This window comes from Xenopus laevis, chromosome 8S (genome assembly GCF_017654675.1).
Source record: "Xenopus laevis strain J_2021 chromosome 8S, Xenopus_laevis_v10.1, whole genome shotgun sequence".
Classification (NCBI taxonomy): Eukaryota; Metazoa; Chordata; class Amphibia; order Anura; family Pipidae; genus Xenopus; species Xenopus laevis.
In genome coordinates, this window is record NC_054386.1 from 99,674,549 (window position 1) to 99,701,141 (window position 26,593).

Sequence of the window (26,593 nt, forward strand, 5' to 3'; positions counted from 1 at the left end):
CCTAGTAAAGACCAAAAAGTTCGATACTAGTACAGGTACAGGTACAGGTACAAAGAAATGTCATTTTAGGAAGTGCTGGTCCAGAGATCATAATTTTCTTATATATATATATATATATATATATATATATATATATATATATATATATATATATATATATATATATATATATATTACAAACAAGGGAAAGTTGTGATCACCACTAATTTTTAAAACCATTAGGCGGGGGTGCAATGAAAGCATACATATAGTCAAATAGAAGAGTCCTCTGCACTCAACCCATTATCAATATATTTAAGACAAGAGACATTTTGTGCTACTGCTACTGAAAAATGCCTTACCCTTTAAACAAAACAGGGATTGTTTGTCCATATATTGCAATATATTTAAGCTGAACAACTACGTCAAAGTCATCCCATATCTGGCCAGTCCTACGCTTAATTTTCATCTGATTCATTAAGAATTCTATTGCTTCATTATTCATATATTGCAATATATGGACAAACAATCCCTGTTTTGTTTAAAGGGGAAGTGCAGAGGACTCTTGTATTTGTCTATATATATATATATATATATATATATATATATATATATATATATATATATATATTCCCTACTCACATAATGCAGTTTGTGATTTCAAAATGAATTCCGTAAACACAAAATTGATCTTGTGATGAATCAATTCAGCGTCGGACTGGCAGGTCGTAGGCCCACCCTGAATCAATTATAAATTTGAAAGCAGAAACCACATTTCAGGAGCACAAAATCATTTTACAAAGAAAATAGAGCTTATTTTGTATCACAATTGACTCAATTGTTGTGCGTATCGAAGCCATTCATTAAAAGTACTTTCACCTAAACATACTTCATGCAGTTTTGTGTATTTGCTCAACTTTGCAGCATCACACGGAGGTGCATCACCCTCAATGTAGCGATAATTCCAGTGTTTTCGCTGCAAGCCGTGCCAATGGGTGCCAACAAAGTGTGCCCTAAATTATCCTGACTCCAACAATTCTTAGCACAGTTGCATCTGATTCATAAAAAAAAAGGGAAAACTGTATTTGTACCTAAACATGATCCATAAAATACATGATATTGGCACCAAGCGGCCTCAGTTCTACGGGTATTTTAGGGGAAAAACGTCTCATTATGGGTAAAATACGCAGCAAATGGTGTCTGAAATTGCACTGCAACTTCGTTTATATATGACACCTAATGAATTTTCTGACCACAAAATGAGTATACAGAATTCATTGTACCCTGACAACATTAATGTTCTGGCTGCAGTGGAATTAAATGGGTGGCTGTAAAATTAATTTTGCAGTGGCAACGTGGGCTTTGAATTTAATGTATGAGATGCATAAAATAAGAATTAGAAATAATTGCAGCACTATTAAGCCTAAAAAAAAGCAATATTTTTGTTTAACTGCAGCAATTTCCAAAAATTCTGCAACACGTCCAAAGGTGATCCCTAGATCCGCATATGCCCGACCCCTTCTCCATCCCCTTTGCCTCCATAGCAAAAGCAAGGCAGTAAGTCTTGTAGGTGAGAGAAATCATTTTAATTAAAGACTCACAATGATAAAGCACCGTCTGGGATCCGACCATCTGCCTGGTAACAGCTGATAATTAATTTTATTTGATATATTAAAAAAAAGAAAAAAAAAAAGGCAAGTGCATATTTGGTGCGGATTGCAGTAAACAAGTTGTTTGTGGCATTTGTTAGTAAGTGCACGTTGTGATTTAAGGCAGAAACCTGGCGAATGTGCGAAATCGCTGATTTATTCCTTGGCGCTTTTCTACACCCGGGAAATAGGACTTTTTTTTTTTTGTAGTCAACAAAAACAGCAAGTAAAGCTTTTCCTGGGCTAAATGTGTCGTTGTTTATATGCTCCTCGTTCATTACTTATTCATTCCAGACGGTCGCTGTATTGGTTTGTAGTCAGGATTAAAGGGAAAATACAGAATATTGCTTCCCTGTATATTTGTTCGCATGGGTGAGGTTTGCCGTAATATTTCCCTTACACAATACAGTATAAGGACATCTGTTTGTGAACATCAGAGATATCCATACAGCATATCGTAAAGCCTATTCTTTCCCTTTAAATTTAACATCACACAGAGGCATTAGTAGCTGCCACTTGTAGCTGTTTATAATTTTTTGTATGGGGGGATATAATTTATAAGCTACTCCCATAAGCTTCCCATTATATATATATATATATCAATAATTTAGAAAATCATGAATATTTTGCAACTGATATCCTTATAAATGGTGCTTAGTGACATCATCAGTTATAATTGGTGCTTAATGATGTAATTGGTGTCTAATGACTCCTTGATAATAAATAAAATACCCCCTGGTGACAAATATGAGGATATTCAAATTCATCTTGTGCTTTTATATGGTCATGGAACCCCTTGGTGACTTATAATATCCTTTAGTCCCTATATATACTATACTAGGCTGCAGGGTGTAACTGGGCTCTGTATGGGCACTAACCTCAGGGGCACCCACACCCCCTCAGGGGCCCCCCGTCCTAGTCGTGAGCTTCAGCAGAACCCTCCACCCTGCAAAGTATATCTTCTAAGTATTTCTTCTTGCTCCTGGAGCTCAATCCCTGCCAGCAGCATGCACATTGATCCTGGAAACCATTGTGCATGCATCAGATGTGCCCAATAATACCCTCATCATGTCCCCTCGCAAGAGCCTTTTTTCCAGAGAAAACAACCCCAACCTTGTCAGTCTCTCCTTATAATTTGTCTTCCCTCCCACTAACCAGTTTAGTTGCACTTAGTCTCTGCACTCTCTCCAGCTCATTTATATCCCTCTTAAGGACTGGAGTCCAAAACTGCCCCCATACTCCAGATGAGGCCTCACCAGGGACCTATAAAGAGGCAAAATTATGTTTTCATCCCTTGAGTTTATGCCCTTTTTTATGCAAAAAAGAACTTTATTTGCTTTAGTGGCCACAGAATGACACTGCCTAGAGTTGCACAGCTTGTTATCCACAAATCTGTCTCAATTACAAATAGCACCAACACACTGCCATTGCCTCATTTGCCAGTTTTACAATTAAGTCACTCTACAAAGTGGCAGCATTCTGCATGGAACCTATAGTTCAGCTAACATCAACAAAACAGTACTTTCAATGTCCTCCCCAGGTCATTAATAAACAAGTTGAAAAGCAAAGGACCAAGTACAGAGCCCTGTGTTACTTCACTAACAACACTGGTCCAATTGTTCCATTTACCAGCACTTTTTGTAGTCTATCCTTCAGCCAGTTCTCTAGTCAAGAACAAATACTATGTGCAGACCAATATTCGTTAATTTAACTAATAACCTTCTGTGTGGCACTGTATCAAATGCTTTAGCAAAGTCTAAGTAGATCACATTCACTGACATCCCAGAGTCATGGTTTCTGCTCACCTATTTATGAAAAGGCATTTAAATTAGTTTGGTAAGATCTGTAAAAATGTGGGCAAAGCTGGTCCCACTCCAGCAAAGCATAACAACCAATCAGTGGCTTGTTTTTATATTTCTGTCTGTGAGAGCTAACTACTAATTGGCTGCTATGGGTCACACATTTTCTAGAAAAAATTGACCAGCCTTTCGATATTTGTAGCTTTCTTCCATATTAATAACATTGGATTTAAATATAATTTTTACAAAGACAGTAGCAACCCTAGTCTGGGGTTATTCGCTCCGTTAATCCTGTGCCATTGCTGCTCCAAACAAACAGAGAAAGAAATCACAGATATGTGACAGTGCAGAGAAAAATGGCTTCCCCCCACGCTGATAAACAGCCAACATCTCAGGATGTATTCAAATATTATTCCTATTATTATTGCTTATTTATAAATCCCCGGCTGTTTCTGCAGTGCCATACATTATATCAGAGGAACAGAATGAATAAACAATGCAGCAAGCAGGCGCGCTCTGTGCCCAGACTGGGGGGAGCTCACAAGGCAATAAAGCCTTTAGGTTTATGTATTGAACGTTATAAAGGGATTATATGTAAATGGGGTAACCCCCAGAGATGAAACAAAAGAAAATCTGGACAATGGAGAAGCACAGATTCACTGCAAGGCTGCTACACGGGATATAGCTAATGTCAGCCGGCATCCTTCAATGTATATTAGCCATCTATAAGGCACTCGTATCTGCATCTCCCGGGTGACAATTATTGTTAGGGACCTCAAACACGGCATTTGTTACTGTGCCCCCCTCTGGGTAAACCTTTGTGCGTTTTACCAAAGGAACAAATGCCGCCCATGATGCCTTAACAGGCTGTAGTTATTGAGGTGCATATGCAGTGAAAGCAGGCGGAACACATTGTAATCTTAGCCTGCAGCCTTGTGCCTTTATATGGTCACATAATTCCTTAGTGACTTCTAATATCCTTATCATTTACAGTAGGGGGTACATTATCCCTTATAATACATGAGTGATACTCAGAGTTCCCTGTATAACTCAGCCTGTAGCCTTGTGCCTTTATATGGTCACAGAACAACCCCTCAGTGACTTCTAATATCCTTATCATTTACAGTAGGGGGTACATTATCCCTTATAATACATGAGTGATACTCAGAGTTCCCTGTATAACTCAGCCTGTAGCCTTGTGTCTTTATATGGTCACAGAACAACCCCTCAGTGACTTCTAATATCCTTATCATTTACAGTAGGGGACACATTATCCCTTATAATACATGAGTGATACTCAGAGTTCCCTGTATAACTCAGCCTGCAGCCTTGTGTCTTTATATGGTCACAGAACAACCCCTCAGTGACTTCTAATATCCTTATCATTTACAGTAGGGGGTACATTATCCCTTATAATACATGAGTGATACTCAGAGTTCCCTGTATAACTCAGCCTGTAGCCTTGTGCCTTTATATGGTCACAGAACAACCCCTCAGTGACTTCTAATATCCTTATCATTTACAGTAGGGGACACATTATCCCTTATAATACATGAGTGATACTCAGAGTTCCCTGTATAACTCAGCCTGCAGCCTTGTGTCTTTATATGGTCACAGAACAACCCCTCAGTGACTTCTAATATCCTTATCATTTACAGTAGGGGGTACATTATCCCTTATAATACATGAGTGATACTCAGAGTTCCCTGTATAACTCAGCCTGCAGCCTTGTGCCTTTATATGGTCACATAATTCCTTAGTGACTTCTAATATCCTTATCATTTACAGTAGGGGGTACATTATCCCTTATAATACATGAGTGATACTCAGAGTTCCCTGTATAACTCAGCCTGTAGCCTTGTGCCTTTATATGGTCACAGAACAACCCCTCAGTGACTTCTAATATCCTTATCATTTACAGTAGGGGACACATTATCCCTTATAATACATGAGTGATACTCAGAGTTCCCTGTATAACTCAGCCTGCAGCCTTGTGTCTTTATATGGTCACAGAACAACCCCTCAGTGACTTCTAATATCCTTATCATTTACAGTAGGGGGTACATTATCCCTTATAATACATGAGTGATACTCAGAGTTCCCTGTATAACTCAGCCTGCAGCCTTGTGCCTTTATATGGTCACAGAACAAACCCTTAGTGACTTCTAATATCCTTATAATTTACAGTAGGGGGTACATTATCCCTTATAATACATGAGTGATACTCAGAGTTCCCTGTATAACTCAGCCTGCAGCCTTGTGCCTTTATATGGTCACAGAACAACCCCTCAGTGACTTCTAATATCCTTATCATTTACAGTAGGGGGTACATTATCCCTTATGATACTCAGAGTTCCCTGTATATCTCAGTCTATGTGAATATATGGGCCCCTACCAGGACTTGGTCCCTGACAGTTTTTGCCCCCCCTCAGTGGCCACCCTGACATTGCTGGAAAAGTACAGTCGTGCAATTTGTCTAAACTCCTTTGCTCTCTGTGTCTGTCCTGATTGTGTTTGTGTTTAGTATTGAGCGGGACTCATCTGTCAGAGCAGCTTATTAGGCAGATAAGAATCACATGTCTCTGAAAGGCATCCAGCCCCGAGCCGGAGCCAATACCGGTAGCTACAAGGTTATAGCACAGAACTGACTCCCGGGCTTGGGATGATCCGGCTCATATTAAGAGAACTATACAAAAAATAAAAATAAACTGGCAGAAGGGTGTGAAAAAAGAAGTATATTTCTAGCATTATTGCAGAACCCTCAACCTTCGAAATATCAAATGAGGGACAAATTCAACCATGTCCTAGTTTTTCGCTTAAAAACTACCAGCTTTGCACAGACCACTCCTCCCACTATGCCTAAACCCCGCCTACTTCCCCACAAAGACTTTTTCTGGTAGGCCCCAGCCCTAGTTGTCCCCAGTAAAGAACAATTCCCTTCAGAGTACCAGAGGATCTCCTGGTAGGTCCCAACCCTAGTTGTTCCAGTAAAGATCCATTCCCATCAGAATACCAGAGGATCTCCTGGTATGCCCTAGTCCTAGTTGTCCCCAGTAAATATCAATTCCCTTCAGTCTACCAGAGGCTCTCCTGGTAGGCCCCAGCCCTAGTTGTCCCCAGTAAAGATTAATTTCCATCAGAGTACATGAGAGGATCTTCTGGTAGTCCTAGCCCTAGTTGTCCCCAGTAAAGATTAATTTCCATCAGAGTACATGAGGATCTTCTGGTAGTCCTAGCCCTAGTTGTCCCCAGTGAAGATCAATTCACATCAGAGTACCAGAAGATCTCCCAGTGGGCCCCAGTCCTAGTTGTCCCCAGTAAAGATCAATTCCCATTAGGCCTTTATTCTTTCCACTATCTATATAACACCTTTGCTATTTAGCACCATCTACATCTAACTGTTGTGGTCCCTGGATGTCAGTTTGTCTGGGGGGGTGGGTTGAGATTGCCCAGTCCAACACTGTCCCTAGCTAGGAAAATAAATATTTATTTAAAGAAATCTTAGCTGGTTTATGTTTTGCTACTCCCAACTCTTACCTGACAGAGGAGAAGTCTTAATAAGTGTCAGCTATTATTTACTTCCTGCGCTTGATATTCCCACCATGCCGTGCAACTCCAACCCCCTGCTGGAAGGATAGGGGGCTAAGCCAGCCAATATTTGTGGAAGGTCCCCGCAGAGAACAGACTTCCTGCAACAGATGTTTCTCGGCTCTGCTCTGATACCTGCTCTGCCTTTAATGAGGAGGAAGGAGAGGGAGAAACGGGGGCCGTCAGGATTAAGCTGGAAGATAATTTTACTTCTTGTTCGACAAGGTTTGTTCCATTGGAAGAGGAACATCCCAAACTGCAGCGTGAGCGTGACGATGATTAAATCTGAAAATTATCTGAGAGCCTTTTCATCTCTACAAACGTCCAGGGTCCGGGGCCTGGAGAAATCATTACAAGCTATTTTCCGTTTCCGACTTATGGAAATGAAATTGACCCATTCTGATAAATCAACGGATTGGGGTTCCCTGTTGTCTTGCCTGTCTGGCTGTTCTATTTACTGCATGCTAAGATGGCCATCTTGGGGGGAGAGAGTTGCGCCCTAGGAACAGTGTCGGACTGGGACACGAGGGGCACACCCAAAAACCTTAGACCAGGGCCCACTCTCAGTAATATTATTCTTCGCTCCTCACTCAACCTCTATTCTCCAAGTCTTTTTTCTTTACATACTATAATCTATTATTCCATCTATTTAGCCTCTTTGTTCTCATAGAAATGGCCATGAAAAAGGCCAAATGTTTATCAGCAGGAGGGCAACTGATACCTGGGCCCACTGGGAGTTTTCCTGGTATCCCGATGGACCAGTCCAACACTGCCTAGGAATGGTTCTGTTCTGCCTACCCCTTGTTGTGGCCCTGAGGAAAGGACATTGGCTCTCCTTTGTAGTTGTCCCTCAACAGGTTTCCATTATGATCCATAATATATGGAGATGCTGATATTTCTTTTAACTTTTCTACAAATAAAATTATTTTTTAACTGAATTCCTTTGGTCCTGTGGAACCGTTTTGAGTGCCAGCTCTGTTTCCATATTCGTTGCTGTACCGCTCCCTAAAGCTGGGGGTCTGGGGCTGGTGCACCCCAACCACTTTCACTGTTCGGTGAGTCACTTTATATCTCATTCTGGAGCACCTTGTTCTCTTTCCATTATGATCCAATCATTAGACCAGGGGCCAAGCAATTAAATTAACCCAATTTAGCCAACCCCTCAACCACACCAAATGAGCTGATCTTTATGTACAGAATGATCAGCATTAGGTTTGGGGTGGCTACTGCACGTTCTAGGACATTTTGGCTTGAAAGGGCAGTTCACCTTTTAGTATGACCTAGATCAGGGATCCCCAACCTTTTGAACCATGAGCAACATTCAGAAGTAAAAGGAGTTGGGGAGCAACACTAGCATGAACAATGTTCTTGGGGTGCCAAAAAAGGGCTGTAATTGCCCATTTGGTAGCCCCTATGTGGATTGTCAACCTACATTAAGGCTCTGTTTGGCAGTGCACCTGGTTTTTATGAAACCAAAACTTGCCAAAAATTCAAAAATAAGCACCTGCTTTGAGGCCATTGGGAGCAACATCCAAGGGGTTGGAGAGCAACATGTTACTCACGAGCTACTGGTTGGGGATCACTGACCTAGATAGTTGTCTTCTGGTATGCAAACTGGACAACTGTCCTAAATTTGCCAGTTCAGTCACAGCAAGTGGACATTAAAGGGGATGAGTTTACTTGATACTTGATAAGAAGGGGTTGAATGGTATTTAGCAAGTGAGGGAATACAGGGATATGGAAGATAGCTCATAGTACAAGTTGATTCAGGGACTGGTCCCATTGCCATTTTGGAGTCAGGAAGGAATTTTTCCCCTCTGAAGCAAATTACAGAGGCTTCAGATGGGTTTTTTGCCTTCCTCTGGATCAACTGGCAGTTTGGCAGGTTATATATATAGATTTAAAATGTTGAACTTGATGGACATGTGTCTTTTTTTCAACCTAACTTACTATGTAAAGTACACAGGGTTTATAGTGGAGAGAAGATATTGGTGGGCATCAAAAGGACAGGTGAGTGTAGCCTAAAAGGTCTCAAATGTCTCAATGTTCATATCAATTTAACGAACTTTAAATCTTGTAAACCAATTTAGGTTACAAAAGACCATACTTGGCAACAAGGAGTCTTCCCGGTCCTCATAAGACCTGCAAGCCAAACTTACCGGTAAGGCTGACCTCATAGTTTGAGAAAGTCTGATCTATAGGAGAATACCAAAAATACAGCCAGGGCTGGTTTCTATGATGTCTGGGGACTTTGCAGCACTGCCATTTTCCAAGGACTTTACTGTATACTCCCCCTACTGGCAAAATGAAGAACTTATTCATAAATGTTCAAATATTATGTGTTTATATACACATACTGGCTCATTTGCTTTTTCCCCTTGTTGCCCTTAGAAAACTTGGCCGGAAAATACACAATGAGGAATTTTCCCACCGTAGCAAATAGTCCCTTTAAGCCTAGAAAAGGTGAGCAGGGAAACAATAGTGTATTCTGTTTGCATAGCCTTCCCCTCCCTTTATAGCCTGTAGCTTCCCTGTGTCTGCCAGAGATCTGACAGCTCTGAATATGAGAAATATGATATATTATTAGCATTTATTTAGAGCGTATACATTTATTCCCACGCAGAGATACGGCCCCCGGGAGAGAGAGTGACATATGGGCAAGAACAAAACACTCACAAATCAATACTCAAGGTTTAACAGACACTTAAACTTGGAAATACTGAAGTTGGTGCCTGGCTAATGGGGCATAACTGGCGCCAGGTACATTGCAGGTATAAAGGTATTAGCTGATTAATCTAATGCTTTTTTGCTTGTTAATTAAGGGGTTAATTTAAAGAGGCACGCTAACAATAACCTGCATTTATAAGACCCAGCATATAGAACACATCCACTGCAACAGTAGAAGGAATGTCCTAATGGGCTACAAGAGATGTTGTTAAACTACAACTTTGACGTTTAAGATTTTTTTTTAATGACTTCTTATTAGTGCTGGGCCTTCCTCAATATAGTTATTTCCTTGCTTTCCCTAATAACTCTCCTTACCTATATGTATATACGTCCCTTGGGCTCAGAAGAATTAAAACCAAATCTCTGCACCGTATTACTTTCCATCGGTTATTTTAACATAAAGATCTATATAAAGAAATAAAGGTTTAACAACACAATCAAAGGGGAATCTATAGTCCAAGTGCCCTGTTTATACCTTCTCTCTTTTCCTAGGGAGATTTTTGCTAAATAAAGACCAGTTCTTCTCTCTGTTTTTCACTCCTATGCCTGCCCGCACCCCACCCCGGCATCCACTTGGTGTTTTTAAAAAGATTCATCCCGTTAGTCCCCCGCTCTCAATTCCCTGTGTAATGAAAACACGGGACCTTCAATAACTTCCTCTCCAAAATGATAAAATATTCATGGGGACAGCCCGGAGGGCAAAACATGAGCCTGGATCGCAATTTTATGGATGCTGGGTGCCATTTTTTATTTACCCACAATGCAGCTTTGAGAATTCCAGCATCATCGTAGACATTTACAATATACTCTAACGTCAATTTTGTAGGATTGGGAGCAAGTGATGGCATTTGTCTAGGACAGGCCCTGTTTATTTAGCAAGAAAAGGTTGAGTTTATGGGTGCCACCACAGCTGGTTCCCTAACATCCATGGAATCTTTAAAAATACACTGGCCTAGGCAAAGCTGGGCCAAGTAGTACTTGTGCCCAAGGCACCCACCCCCAAACCTGTGCCTCACACCCCGCCAGGCCCCAAATAGTTGGCCATCAAACCATACCAAAGTCCCACCCATGTCATCCATAAATCAGCGTCCTGCAGCAGGTAAGGTACCTGCAAAAAAGTGGGTAGCCTGCAGGTAGGACTTTCAGATGTGGGTATAGATGTGGGTTGATGGGTCTGTGGCTTGGCGGGTAAGGCTGCAGGTCTTATCTAAAACTTTTTTTTGAGCCTGGCCACTTCTGGGGTGGCCAACTGGGTTGCCTAGGGTGCCTGGCCAGCTTGGCCTGGCTCTGGGTGTAATGGTGGTCAGAGAGTCATGGTTCAGGTTGCGGATAAGGCAGATGTGGGTCGGGTAGTAGGTCCAAGCAAGTAAAAATGCAGGTTGCACATCCAGGTGTGGGTTCCAGAAATTGGTTGTGCACAGGACTCAGAGGTCCTTACCACTGTTAGCTACCATCCTGCCATGAGTGGGGCACAACAGTGGGGTGAGATGGAGCACCAGCCAGGGAAAAAATAGCAATTTCACTCTCTGTAGAGTCGCTTAATAAATTGCCATTTTTAGGCTTTCCTTCCTCGTTATTAAAACAATTCTGTATCCCTGGAGGCAGCTCAATAGAAGCTCAGTGCCATATTTATCTTGGCAGGACAATGACTCTCCCCATTCTGTGTAACTCTTTTACCTGGGACACAGAATCAGTGGGCGCAGCCAACTGCCGATCTCCTGTTTCTCTCCTCTTCCAACATGGATGTCGGGCGGCACAGCCAAACATGGACGCCAGCAGTATGGTAATGAGCAACTGTTCCAAATATTGCGGCCAGGCCCCGAGCGTGAGATGTCTGTGGCAACGTGCCCAAGAACAACGTGCCCAGGAACACAGTGAGGCCTCACAGAGACATTTCTTATTTTATGAGACCTTCTGGGGGATTCAATTTGTTATTGTTTTTGACGCAGTCCTGTCTAGTGATGGTGCCCAGCGTGTTTGCCTCGTGTCTGATTTAAGGGCAAAAAATGAAAGAAACAATAAGAGGACCAGAGTGTATTACATGGGTGGCAGTTTGTAGGGGAAGGGGCATGGAGTTTGTAATAAGGAGTGGCTTGGCTAAACAACTCAACTGGCAGCTCATGGGACGGGAGCAGAGAGTCTATTACTCAAACTCGAAAAATACCGGCCTTCCTATATATTTATCTTTTTTCCCAATTAATAACATTGGGATCAACCATCAGTTTTACTGGCCAGGCCGATAAAATACCGGCCAGGTGGCAACCCTAGCACCCTGACAAGTAATATGGGGCCCCGGTGGAAAAAGTCCCCCTTGTAGGTGAGGCTATGTCCCGATCCATCCTGTATATCCACCCAAACTCTACCTGCTCCCACCCAGGCTGCCCTTTTTCAACTGGTGAATCATTTTATTCTTTCTCAGGCCCCATCTGCCATGTGACCCTTGACTTCAGTGCCAGCTGTACCCCCTTATGGTGGCCCTGGAGGAGTAAGGAGTATGTATTGAAAATCTAGCTAAGACTAGAACACTCTGACAGTTTAGTCTTGGGTTACCCTAAATGCCAACTCACACCACCAGTGGCATATCGGATGTTACTGGGCCCCATATATCCAGAGTTTGTCTGTTTTTACCAATATATGTTGAAATTGCTCATAAATTAGGGCCTCATGGGGCCTTTATATGTCCTGGGCCCCCCTGCAGCCTCAGACGTCCCTCTGGATTCACATCTTCTTCACTCACTCCCCACCTTGTGATAGAATCACCCCACCCCCAGGATGTTAGCCCACCACCCCATCCTTGGTGCACCATAAGAAGCCCCTGAAAGGGCAACAACACTACAATTGATCTTCATTTTTTCTTTTTTACGTTTTTTTTTTAATTCCCTTCTTCTTATGGCTCTTCCAGCTTGCAAATTAAGGGTCACTGACCCCATCTAAAAAAAAATTGTCTGTAAGGCTTCAGATTTATTGTTATTGCTGTTGCTATTTTTATTCATCTTTCTATTCAGGTCTTCCTATTCATATTCCAGTCTCTTATTCAAATCAGTGCATGGCCCTAATGTGCCAAACCTGTGTCTCCCAATGGATGTTGGGTAATGTAGTTTTTGGTTAACAAATTTCCAACTGCCAAGTTTAATGTAAGACTACAATACCCAGCATGCAATGGGACTGACTTGTGTAGAAGTCAGGAGTTATCAGATTTGGGCTCTGTACCCCAGTCTCCTGTCCCTCTTAAAGGGATACTGTCATGGGAAAAAATAAATTTTCAAAATGAATCAGTTAATAGTGCTGCTCCAGTAGAATTCTGCACTGAAATCCATTTCTCAAAAGAGCAAACAGATTTTTTTATATTCAATTTTGAAATCTGACATGGGGCTAGACATATTGTCAATTTCCCAGCTGCCCCAAGTCATGTGACTTGTGCTCTGATAAACTTCAATCACTCTTTACTGCTGTACTGCAAGTTGGAGTGATATCACCCCCTCCCTTTCCCCCCCCCCCCAGCAGCCAAACAAAAGAACAATGGGAAGGTAACCAGATAACAGCTCCCTAACACAAGATAACAGCTGCCTGGTAGATCTAAGTACAGCACTCAATAGTAAAATCCAGGTCCCACTGAGACACATTCAGTTACATTGAGAAGGAAAAACAGCAGCCTGCCAAAAAGCATTTCTCTCCTAAAGTGCAGGCGCAAGTCACATGACTGGAGGCAGCTGGGAAATTGACAAAATGTCTAGCCCCATGTCAGATTTCAAAATTGAATATAAAAAAATCTGTTTGAGAAACGGATTTCAGTGCAGAATTCTGCTGGAGCAGCACTATTAACTGATTCATTTTGAAAAAAATGACAGTATCCCTTTAAGAATTCTCAAATTTTTCCTCAATTTCAGACAATTTTGGGGCAAAAATCTGCTGCCCACCAAAATGTCTTGAGGTTGACATTTTTTTACCAATATTTACTGAAATGATATATGTATTAGGGCCTTATGGGGCCCCTATACCTCCTGGGCCCCCCTCTATAGATAAGCCCCTGGTGACGGGCAAATCTTTCCCATTTTGCTTCATATAAAAAGATAAAAACAGTGAAAATTTGAAAAAGGTGTATTTTCACATATATTTATTTTTTAGACTTTTTTTTCACTGCACATATTCTATTTTTGGGCTACTTTTGAAGTGACTGGGCTGGTTTTGTAGCTGACTTTGACTGTTTTTGAAAATTAGACCTGGCAACCCTGTACCCTCTACATCATACTAAAAGTTAATTTAAAGGCGAACAAACCCTTTAATATTCTGATGAATCACTTGTCCCTGTAAATATCAATATCATTTTAAAGGCCTCAAATTTAGAGCTGGGGAGGGGTCCAGGCTCTTCAGAGACTTCAAGAATTCAGGAACAAGATCATCATTTTGGACACGCCCACAGTACAACCCAGCAACGCCCAAATCCCGCCCTGGCCACACCCTGAGCGCGCCCTGGCGGGTATAAATCAAAAAGGTTTTCCCATTCCTGTGATTAGAGGTAGAAATGTTTGTGTTGATGCGCCGGCTCGTTGTGCAGCGGCAGATAGAGATCTCTGAGAGAACAGTGATTAATGGAGGGGGGTTCAGACCAAGTCCTGGTTATTGTTCAGGTGCCGAGTAAGGCAATTAATTGGTTCCAGGCCATTTCCACATTCTGTCTCCCCCCGCACCCGCTGGCAAGGTGAGGGTGCCCTGTGTCTCCCTTACGCTTTTTAATGAAGTCCCTCCGCGGCCGCTGTCGGTGAAGCGGTTGTTAAATACAATTAGCGGCGATTTGCCGCCCCCATTGTCTCAAATAAGAGGCGAGAGAGAGAAAGTAATCCCCGGAATGAAAGGGAAGCGAGTGTCAGGCGTTTAATGGCGCCATTTATCAGGGGTGAGGCGCTTGGCGCTTTGATGCCTCACAAGTAATGATTCCTTTATGAAATGGCTCTTGTTGTCTCGGGGTATGAAATCTCCTGGAGACATTTTTATCCCTGGCTACAAATCTGCGCCACTTACCTGTCTGACACTATCATGGGCCACTTGTCTCCTCAGTCATTGAGTCTGACAGCTCTGAGGTAATTCATTCTCACTGACCCTACTTACTCCTTACTTTCTACTTTAACCCCTTCACCTGCTCTTTCTGCTCAACTCTCCATAATCCTTGTCTCTAGAATTCCTCCCATAATAACACCTGTCCTCAGTAACTCCTCCCATAATAACACCTGTCCTCCGTAACTCCTCCCATAATAACACCTGTCCTCAGTAACTCCTCCCATAATAACACCTGTCCTCAGTAACTCCTCCCATAATAACACCTGTCCTCAGTAACTCCTCCCATAATAACACCTGTCCTCAGTAACTCCTCCCATAATAACACCTGTCCTCAGTAACTCCTCCCATAATAACACCTGTCCTCAGTAACTCCTCCCGTAATAACACCTGTCCTCAGTAACTCCTCCCGTAATAACACCTGTCCTCAGTAACTCCTCCCATAATAAAACCTGTCCTCAGTAACTCCTCCCATAATAACACCTGTCCTCAGTAACTCCTCCCATAATAACACCTGTCCTCGTAACTCCTCCCATAATAACACCTGTCCTCAGTAACTCCTCCCTTAATAACACCTGTCCTCAGTAAATCCTCCCATAATAACACCTGTCCTCAGTAACTCCTCCCATAATAACACCTGTCCTCAGTAACTCCTCCCATAATAACACCTGTCCTCAGTAACTCCTCCCTTAATAACACCTGTCCTCAGTAACTCCTCCCATAATAACACCTGTCCTTAGTAACTCCTCCCATAATAACACCTATCCTCAGTAACTCCTCCCATAAGACCTGTCCTCGTAACTCCTCCCATAATAACACCTTTCTGCATAACTCCTCCCCTAACAGAACCTGCTTCCTCCCAGTGCCCAGTTACCAGGCCTAATAACTCCTCCCTTAACAGCACCTGTTCTCTCCCAGTGCCCAATTACAATACCTGTCCCAGTAACTCCTCCCCTAACAGTGTATATGTGTCCTAAATGTATATTTTCCCAGTTTTGATTCATGGAATTATTTTTCAAATGTATTTTTTAAAAATATGTTTACTTTTATTTTCACTTTTAGATGAACGTGTCTAATAACTTTTATTATTCTGAAGTGAGCCCCTTGTTTTTATCACTGGAGAAATCCTTATCTAATGGCACCGGGGGTGTTTGGCAGACGGCAGCAGCGCGGCTACACCAAGGTTTATTCAATGAGACGGTGTATTACTGGCCGCACCGAATGATAAAGGAAGGAGAATATTTAACAGCGGAATCACCTTGCCACTGACACATTGTTAAAAGTTAATTAAATGCTCATTAAAAAACTTTATGGTAAGTGTTTGGGGGGGGGAGGGGGGAGAGAAAGTATTGCCTTTCCCAGGAGCCACACTTAGCTGGCCGCTTCCTCAGCTTTAATGGTCATTGTTAATGAGGCAGAGAGCGGAGACAAGTTCCAAATGGGCTTTTCTTAAAGATGTATATTTATATATATATATATATATATAAGTATTTGCAATGTTAGAAATTTGCTTCCCTTTGCCCTTAGTGGAAGATTTTTCTATTAAACGTTATTCTCTTTTTAGATTGTAAGCTCCATTGAGCAAGGCAATGTAATCACCCTTCTGCTGCAGGGTCTATGGAATGTGAGGTGTAACTGCAAGCGACAAAGGTATCAATGCTTCCCTTCAAGTGTCCAAATGCTCCTCAGCTGAATTTTCCTGGGCACAGTTTTGTTCTGCGTCTGACTCAGGGGAAAAAGAAAACATTTTTTTGGGATTTCCTCCCTTTCTTTTGTAATGAAGAAACGGATAATGGGTTAATTAAGCAGATAATGACTTCTCCACATGCTAAGTTTATGTCGATTTAGCTTGTCAGATTCTCCTACATCTTCACCTTGATTGTCCTTCGTGTTCAATCAGTGGAATGTGTTGACGGGGACCTTTGTCGGATATGATAAAGTTCATTAGACGGACGGAATTTACTTAAGGAAGACATTTACAGCTGCTGATATTTAATGAACATGAAATATACATAAGATCCATGCTCTGGTGGATATTGGGGTACAAAGCACTTATTAATGAACTGCTTATTTACAGGGGCAACTTCGCTCGTCACAAAGGGCAGCACATTCCAAGGGCTCATTATAATACAGATAATAGAAGAACTGCTGCTTGTTTCAGTGTATCTTTTGGAACTCTAAAGGTGGCCTTAGACGTCACAATTATCAACTTTCCTGGAAAAGACGTTTCCAAGAAAGATCGTTTGTTTCAATACACACAGAGCTGAATCCCCAGATATACAGAGAGAAACAATAGAATTCTACCTGACGATTCAGCACTAACAATGGGCGATGTTCTGGTGCCTTCAAAGGTGCCCGATTAAAATTTCTGGCCAGCTCGATCGACGAACCGACCAATATCCAAACCTTCTGCCGATATCGGTCAGCTAGTTTCTCATCATACAGGCACTGAATATCAAAGAAAACCTGTTTTGTATAATATTATCTGTGCGTCTATGGCCACCTTTACAATGGCCGATGTTCGGGAGTAGTCAAAGGCGCCCAACCAGCCTGATCGATGTGCCGACCGATATCCAAGTCTTCTGCTGATATCGCACTCAATGTTGTATGAAAATGCATTTCGTACAATATTATTGGTGCGTCTATGGCCACCGTAGGCTTTGCTGCCTTTAAGGGAGCTATTTTTGCTATCCCCAAGCAGCCTTGGGAATAGATATTAATTGGCAACAAGAAGCTAACATTGGAATTGAACTGGAGTCTCTAGTTTGGAGTCTAGTGTAAGAGACACCAGGGCAGACATTCTCCTTTCCTCTCTGAAACTGAAACTCTCAACTCCAATCAACTGGAGACCATATCGGGCCATGATCCATATATGATATTGCTGATGGAATTTGCTGCCTCTGAGCATGCTGGGACAAGGCATTGACATTGGAAATTGAAGTCGGGGGACTTTTTAAAGGGGCACATACTCTCCTTCTCTGAGAATGAACAGGAGCAAGCCTCGTGTCCCAAGAAGCCCACAGAAAAGCAGATACTGAGCATTCCTCTACAAACTGTTGACCTATTTGGGGGCCCAAGGTGGTCCCCTCTTACAAAAATATTGATTGTCGCAAATTCATATATTAGTTATGTTCAGTAGCAATGAATGCATTGGGTGAAGATTGCAGAGGACCCCAGTAAGACCTTACTGATGGAATTTGCTGTCCCAGATTGTGTTGGGACACCAGTATAATAATTATTTGTCCACAATGAATTAAATTTGAACATGCAATCTTGGTAAGAGACACCTATTAAGGGGACACATATTCTCCTTTCTCCTCTAAGAGAGACAACTCGCATTAACATGAGCAAGGCTGGTTCCCAAAGAACCCTATTGAGTACTCACCATTCCTTTGCAAACAATTGTTTAGTCTACAGACCCAAAGTGGTCCCCTCTTCCAAAAATATTCATATATAATTTGGACTCAGCACAACGCACTATCAACAGAAGACACATAGAGCCAAGGCGGTAGTTGATATTTCTGCACATGACCACTATATGTTCCTACATAAGGACCTTTTTTGACTCATCACATTTGTGACCAATCTGATAGAACCTGGTCTTATTCCTACACCTTATCAGTAGTTTGAATTAAGGTGGGATGACCCATAGGTAAAGGAACCTTCAAGTCATCTTGGCCCATAAACTGGCGTGAGTTCATTCAGTCTGCATGCTCTCCTGCATATTATTCAACTACTCTATTACTGTCTTAAGAGTGAAACGGGTCACCCGGTTGATAATGAGGTGGCCCTCTGGATGTAAACAGGCACCTTCAATGGCCCAGCTTTTGCCACATACTTTGTGTGAAATCAACAGATTGGGTGTTTACATAATTTAACTGTTCTGGAGATGCTTTTTCCTTGCCTCCGGACAAGATGGTCTCGGTGCCAGCTTAATGTTGTGCACATCTATGCTTTTCTCTGGCAGCTGCAAGCCAATCAATACATCCGAGGGCTGAGATGGAAGATGCATTACTGAGATTTGGCTGATGTGAGACACCTTCAGACTGTAGAATGCCTTGGCAGCTGTCTTAAAACTGAGCTTGCCCTGATGCTCTTCGGGAATATCGAATGTGATGGCAGATTAAGACTCTCGTCCCACCCTGTCCTGGTTTTCTGTCTGAACGCCGATGCCAGAGCCAATTTGATCTTTGGCCGTGGTTCATCATTAGAGTCCGTCTTCCTGGCAGTTCCCATCTAATCACCCGATCTGCCACTTTATAGATAGAGATGTCGCGAACTGTTCGCCGGCGAACTTGTTCGCGCTCGCCGGAAGTTCGCGAACGTCGCGCGACGTTCGCCATTTTGGGTTCGCCATTGTTGGCGCTTTTTTTTGCCCTCTCACCCCAGACCAGCAGGTACATGGCAGCCAATCAGGAAGCTCTCCCCTGGACCACTCCCCTTCCCTATAAAAACCGAAGCCCTGCAGCGTTTTTTCACTCTGCCTGTGTGTGCTGAAGAGATAGTGTAGGGAGAGAGCTGCTGCCTGTTAGTGATTTCAGGGACAGTTGAAAGTTTGCTGGCTAGTAATCGTTTTGATACTGCTCTGTTATTGGAGGGACAGAAGTCTGCAGGGGTTTGAGGGACATTTAAGCTTAGGTAGCTTTGCTGGCTAGTAATCTACCTTCTACTGCAGTGCTCTGTATGTAGCTGCAGTGGGCAGCTGTCCTGCTTCTGATCTCATCTGCTGACTGCTGCAATAACAGTAGTCCTTGTAAGGACTGCTTTTATTTATTTTTTTGTTGTTTTACTACTACTACTACTACTACTATAAGAGCCCAGTGCTATTAGTCTAGCAGTGTTGGGGAGTGGGACTGGTGTGCTAATCTGCTGCTCCTAGTAGTTCAGCAGCACCAACTTTAATTTTTTTTTTTTAATATTCATTTTTTTTTTATTTTACTTTTTTTTATTTTACTACCGCTGTAGTAGTGTATAAGTTGACCTTTTAGGCATTATTTGCCCTGTAGGCATTATTTGCACACTGTTTTCTTCAACCCGCCATCTAGCTGTGTGACCTTGTTCACATTCTGTCTAAATATCCATAATATTACCGTCTCCAGAAAAAACACCGGAGTGACTTTTTTCAAGCAGCATTCATATATTTTACGTAATCCGTATCCACCGCTGTAGTAGTGTATACGTTGACCTTGTAGGCATTGTTTGCCCAGTTTTTTTGGCCGCAGCCACTGAAGCACAGAGGCCAGAAAAAATATGCCATATAAATGCTGAAAATAGTCATTTTTTGCCATACGTTGACTCAACGTATATGGCAAAAAATGACTATTTTCAGCATTTATATGGCATATTTTTTCTGGCAACTGTGCTTCAGTGGCTGCAACCAAAAAAACTGGGCAAACAATGTCTACAAGGTCAACGTATGGCGAAAAATGACTATTTTCAGCATTTATATGGCATATTTTTTCTGGCAACTGTGCTTCAGTGGCTGCAACCAAAAAAACTGGGCAAACAATGTCTACAAGGTCAACGTATGGCGAAAAATGACTATTTTCAGCATTTATATGGCATATTTTTTCTGGCAACTGTGCTTCAGTGGCTGCGTCCAAAAAAAACTGGGCAAACAATGCCTACAAGGTCAACGTATGGCAGTTGTTTAAAGAGAACAGTAGATTACTAGCCAGCAAAGCTACCTAAGCTAAAATGTCCCTCAAATCCCTGCAGACTTCTGTCCCTCCAATACAGAGCAGTATCAAGCAGATTACTAGCCAGCAAACTTACTATCATCTGTCCCTGAAATCACTAACAGCTCTCCCCCTACACTATCTCTTCCAAGCACACACAGGCAGATTTTTCAGATACATTTTTGCCCTTGATCCCCCTCTGGCATGCCACTGTCCAGGTCGTTGCACCCTTTAAACAACTTTAAAATCATTTTTCTGGCCAGAAATTTTTTTTTTAGATGTTAAAGTTCGCCTTCCCATTGAAGTCTATGGGGTTCGCGAACCATTCGCGAACCGCTCGCGTTTTTGCGCAAGTTCGCGAATATGTTCGCGAACTTTTTTTCCGACGTTCGCTACATCCCTATTTATAGATATAAGTTTAAATGCGGCACATCTGTAATATGAGCTCTCTAGCCTCTTAATGACCTTTAAATATTGTTTCTATTAGGTTGTCTCCAAAGACATGTTATTAAGTTGGTTACAAGTTATTGTCTTCTTCTGAGTGGTTAAATTAGATGGAGATGCCTCCTGACAAGAACCCAAAATCGCTGTGCCTTCCTCCTACATTATCTGCTGCCCCAAGAGAAGTCTCTGACTTTATTATGATTCCTCTATAAATAATTTACAGTGGTAACCTGTGCATTTATAACCAATCTTCCTCTCAGGGTTCCATGGGAATACTGGTAGATTACAACTGGTAGATCTATAGGAACATTAGAGAATCACAATTCAAATCACTTTGTATATTGACTTATAAAATAAAGATTCAGATTTTTATAAAGGAGACTGTGAGATAGTATGTATAGTAGGCAGAGATAGTGCCTATAGTAACAGTGGATAATAGTCTCTGGGAAGGGAGTGTGACTGTGGGATAGCAGGTATAGTAGGGAGAGATGGTGTCTATAGTAACAGTGGGATAATAGTCTCTGGGAAGGGAGTGTGACTGTGGGATAGCAGGTATAGTAGGGAGAGATGGTGCCTATAGTAACAGTGGGATAATAGTCTCTGGGAAGGGAGTGTGACTGTGGGATAGCAGGTATAGTAGGGAGAGATGGTGCCTATAGTAACAGTGGATAATAGTCTCTGGGAAGGGAGTGTGACTGTGGGATAGCAGGTATAGTAGGGAGAGATGGTGCCTATAGTAACAGTGGATAATGGTCTCTGGGTAGGGAGTGTGACTGTGGGATAGCAGGTATAGTAGGGAGAGATGGTGCCTATAGTAACAGTGGGATAATAGTCTCTGGGAAGGGAGTGTGACTGTGGGATAGCAGGTATAGTAGGGAGAGATGGTGCCTATAGTAACAGTGGATAATAGTCTCTGGGAAGGGAGTGTGACTGTGGGATAGCAGGTATAGTAGGGAGAGATGGTGCCTATAGTAACAGTGGATAATAGTCTCTGGGAAGGGAGTGTGACTGTGGGATAGCAGGTATAGTAGGGAGAGATGGTGCCTATAGTAACAGTGGGATAATAGTCTCTGGGAAGGGAGTGTGACTGTGGGATAGCAGGTATAGTAGGGAGAGATGGTGCCTATAGTAACAGTGGATAATAGTCTCTGGGAAGGGAGTGTGACTGTGGGATAGCAGGTATAGTAGGGAGAGATGGTGCCTATAGTAACAGTGGATAATGGTCTCTGGGTAGGGAGTGTGACTGTGGGATAGCAGGTATAGTAGGTATAGTAGGGAGAGATGGTGCCTATAGTTACAGTGGATAATAGTCTCTGGGAAGGGAGTGTGACTGTGGGATAGCAGGTATAGTAGGGAGAGATGGTGTCTATAGTAACAGTGGGATAATAGTCTCTGGGAAGGGAGTTTGACTGTGGGATAGCAGGTATAGTAGGGAGAGATGGTGCCTATAGTAACAGTGGATAATAGTCTCTGGGAAGGGGGTGTGACTGTGGGATAGCAGGTATAGTAGGGAGAGATGTGTCTATAGTAACAGTGGATAATAGTCTCTGGGAAGGGAGTGTGACTGTGGGATAGCAGGTATAGTAGGGAGAGATGGTGCCTATAGTAACAGTGGATAATAGTCTCTGGGAAGGGAGTGTGACTGTGGGATAGCAGGTATAGTAGGGAGAGATGGTGTCTATAGTAACAGTGGATAATAGTCTCTGGGAAGGGAATGTGACTGTGGGATAGCAGGTATAGTAGGGAGAGATGGTGTCTATAGTAGCAGTGGATAATAGTCTCTGGGAAGGGAGTGTGACTGTGGGATAGCAGGTATAGTAGGGAGAGATGGTGCCTATAGTAACAGTGGGGTAGCAGTCTCTGGGAATGGAGTGGGGCTGCTGTGAGAAGGTCCCTATAGTAGTTGTTAGTAAATACATAATAATTTGCACCATGTTAATAACTGAGGGTCAGTCCCACTCGTGTCTCTTATACTAAGTAAATGATGATAGTGCTGTTGACTCACCAAAAAGTATCTCTATTGAAATGTAAGTTCTCAAACCAGTATCAGTACCCGGCTATGGATATCCCAAGGGTGATTTGAACTGTGACTCTTTAGGGTGCCAACCCTTTTTTCTTTGTAATCTACCAGTATTCCCTTGTAAAATGAGAATGACTGAAGTCTGGATGCAGGTGTTTGTTGCCAGTGTGAATAGTAAAATAACACAGTCACTTTTATCAGTATATATTTTGATTATCAGATCCCCTGCTAGTCCCAGTCTGGATTGCAGGAATCAGGAGCATGTCTCGTCAGAAGCAATATTTGTCTAATGTTGAATTCATCTGTGCTACTAAAAAAACCGTCAGATGTAAATGAATATATTACACCTAAAGACTGATTTACCCAAAGTAATCAACAGGGGGAGCAATGGAGACACACCTCAGCAATGGACAGGTATATACCCTGGGTAGAATATCCAGCTTTCTACTCCATAGTGGTTAGAAGCAAAGCCACGCCTCTTTTAAGACAGCCACACCCACATTTTATGCAAATCCTGCCCCTTTTCTGCAAAGATGGCCAAACCTGCACACATGTTGTCCTTTGACGCATATGGATCCAAGGAACAATTAAAACAGACATCCTTGTACCATGGATATCGGATAGTTTTGCCAATCGATCAAGTGTAAAAAAAAAGTGTTCATTTTGATTCATACTTCAGGGGTGGAGGGTGAGATTTTTTGTTTGGGGGAGTAACAATAGAAGGTATTCCACTGGAGAACTTCAAATTATAAATGAATGTTTAGAAGTTGGCCTCCCTAAATAAGACTGGTGGGAAACTGACCAGCAGGTGGCGCTGTTATAACAAATTCATTCATATTAACAGTACATGTATCCCTTAATATCTTGGAATTAAAAATTAATAAATAATTAATGTACATTGCAAAAGTGCTTAGAGTAGCCCCCTCATCAATTTTACATTCACTGATTTTTACGGTTTACTTATCCTTTTAACTCCAGTAGTATCTAGGACCTTCCTTGTCAAATATGTCCCCCTAATGGCCTTCAGCCTGGACCCTCCTAGAGGGGCGACCCCAACAATTTGGAAACCATTACAAAATCCAAAATGGACCTCTTGACCCAACTGACTGATCATTTCCACCATCATCCCTCACCCTTTCCTTTACCCTTCTGACAGCCTGTATGCCTCTCTTACATGCATCTGTATCAGTTCAGGGTGTCATTTCAACTCCAGTGGTGTGCCTTTTGCCCAAGAGCTTACAATCTAAGTTTCAGTCCTCTGTCTTCTGTAGAACCCCATACCATTGCCCCTTCTTCATTCCTTCATTCACTGATTCCTAGCAGGTAGACTATTCAAATAAAAGAGAGACTCCTTGCCCCAAGAGCTTATAATCTAACAGTCACTATTTTGCTTATTTATCCTGGTCTGATTTTTCTCTCTCTCATTTTTCGGATTCTTTCTTGATCTCCTTAGCACCTCCAGCTCCATATTATCATGGTTACATTCTCCTGCCTCCCTCCCTTTCTTTCCTCCTTCTTTCTTTACTCCAATCACCCCCTCTGTTTTTGGCACTTACCCCCTTCTCCGCTACTTCCCATCCTGTTCCTTCCTTCTAACAAGAGGTGAGCCCATCTGCTGAGGGGGCTCTGACAGACTGCGAGAGACAGATGGGCTGCCATGCTAATGTTTCTTCCTCTCTCGCCCCTTCAATTTCATATTTAAAGAAGAACTTAATCAGATTATTCTCTCTCTGAGAGATTTATGCACCTATCCCTGTCCCTGTTCCAAGCGATGCCACTCAAGCTAACAGCACAGATGCCTGCCAGGGATGGAGCCATAGACAAATTGTTCTTCTTCTCCCCTCCTGTTACTTCTAATTCACAAAAACGTAGCGGAGAAATAGAAAAATATGCAGAGCGCAAGCTCTCCGGTTCGTGGCATATTGGACTGATCTGATTGGAAACGGACAGCATCCACAGCCCAGTGAGCTCCTCACCTGATGGGATTTTCAAGCCAATGGGATCAGTCTGACCATAGCCTCATACACGAGTCAGTAAGCGGCAGAGCTTGCAATTAATTCTGTGACTACAATAAACCTGTCAGCTTCTGTCCTTCTGCCCTTTGCTCCCCCATAGAGACTATTACTGTTGGGATTAACAAGTGCAGACTTTTCCCTATAGCAGCTAATTAGCACTTTGACTTTTAAAACAATGTAGCGGAAGCCAGCTGATTAATATAGCTGAAGCTGATTATACACCATAAATCTATAGATAACCCTGCCACTCCAAGCTGAGCTCCTCCCCTTTATTAGTGGTGGTGGGTGAGGATGGTGGGAGTTATAGTGCAGCAGCAGCATCAGGCTGGTTAGTTCCCTTGCAGATGAATTGTGTTTTTCACTCTGCCCTCGCCAGATATCAGTACAAACCATTATATTTAACGACCCATAGAACAGAATTATCCTACATTTGCTCTTCTACACTGCTCTGGATTATACTGCCACCTTCTGTGTGGACCTGGCACTGCAGCGTAACATATTCTTACACCTTAGGGATTCTGTCATGATTTGTATGATGTCGTTTTTATTTCTAAATGATTACACTGCAAATAATTGACTGTACAATATAAAATGTCATTCCTGAAGCAGCAAGTGTATTTAGTTGTAATATTGGTGTGTAGGTGCATCTCAGCTCATTTTGCCTGGTCATGTGATTTCAGAAAGAGCCAGCACTTTAGGATGGAACTGCTTTCTGGCAGGCTGTTGTTTCTCCTACTCAATATAACTGAATGTGTCTCAGTAGGACCTGGATTTTACTATTGAGTGTTGTTCTTAGATCTACCAGGCAGCTGTTGTGTTAGGGAGCTGTTATCTGGTTACTATACTTTCCCATTGTTCTGTTGGGGAGGAAAGGGAGAGAGTGTTATCACTACAACTTGCAGTACAGCAGTAAACAGTGAAGCACAAGTCACATGACTGGGGCAGCTGGGAAACTGACAATATGTCTAGCCCCATGTCAGATTTCAAAATTAAATATAAAAATATCTGTATGCTCTTTTGAGAAATGGATTTCAGTGCAGAATTCTACAGGAGTAGCACTATTAACTGATGCGTTTTTTTAAAAAACATTTCTTCCAATGACAGTATCCCTTTAAAACATTTTTGTTGGAATTCAATCAAGAGATGTCATTCTTACCCCCCGGGGCACAAGTCAGCTTCATTTGCAGATAGCCAAATGTAGGGAGCAAAGTGCCAAAAAATTGTTCAGGAGAACTAAAGCCTAACTAAAGAAGTAGGTAGAAATGTTGTACATGATGTTTTGTGCTTCTGTACCAGCCCAAGGCAACCACAGCCCTTTAGCAGTAAAGATCTGTGTCTCCAAAGATGCCCCAGTAGCTCCCCATCTTCTTTTCTGCTGATTCACTGCACATGCTCTGTGCTGCTGTCACTTACTGAGCTTTATTTTCTTTTCTTTTATTAGGACAAGACTGTGTCTGGGGCTATAGAAGATGCAGTGTGGGTTAATCTCCTCCACAAGGTGGCGCTGTCGAACGCAATTCATTCCTATGACTCTGATTTGAACCCCCTGCCTGTGGCCTCTCCTGACCTCATTTGGCCAGTGCAGATATGTCACTCATTTCCATGCTCTCCTGTGACTCTGTTTTCCTAGAACAACGCTCAT

General features: G+C 42.4%; 1 long non-coding RNA gene across 1 annotated transcript; it reads left to right on the forward strand.

Moving 5' to 3' along the window:
- Positions 1 to 14,046: 14,046 nt before the first annotated feature.
- Positions 14,047 to 26,583, forward strand: LOC121397578. The gene is made up of 3 exons (XR_005963769.1): positions 14,047 to 14,820; positions 15,857 to 16,107; positions 26,393 to 26,583. It is a non-coding gene; the product is annotated as an uncharacterized LOC121397578 (long non-coding RNA).
- Positions 26,584 to 26,593: the final 10 nt, after the last annotated feature.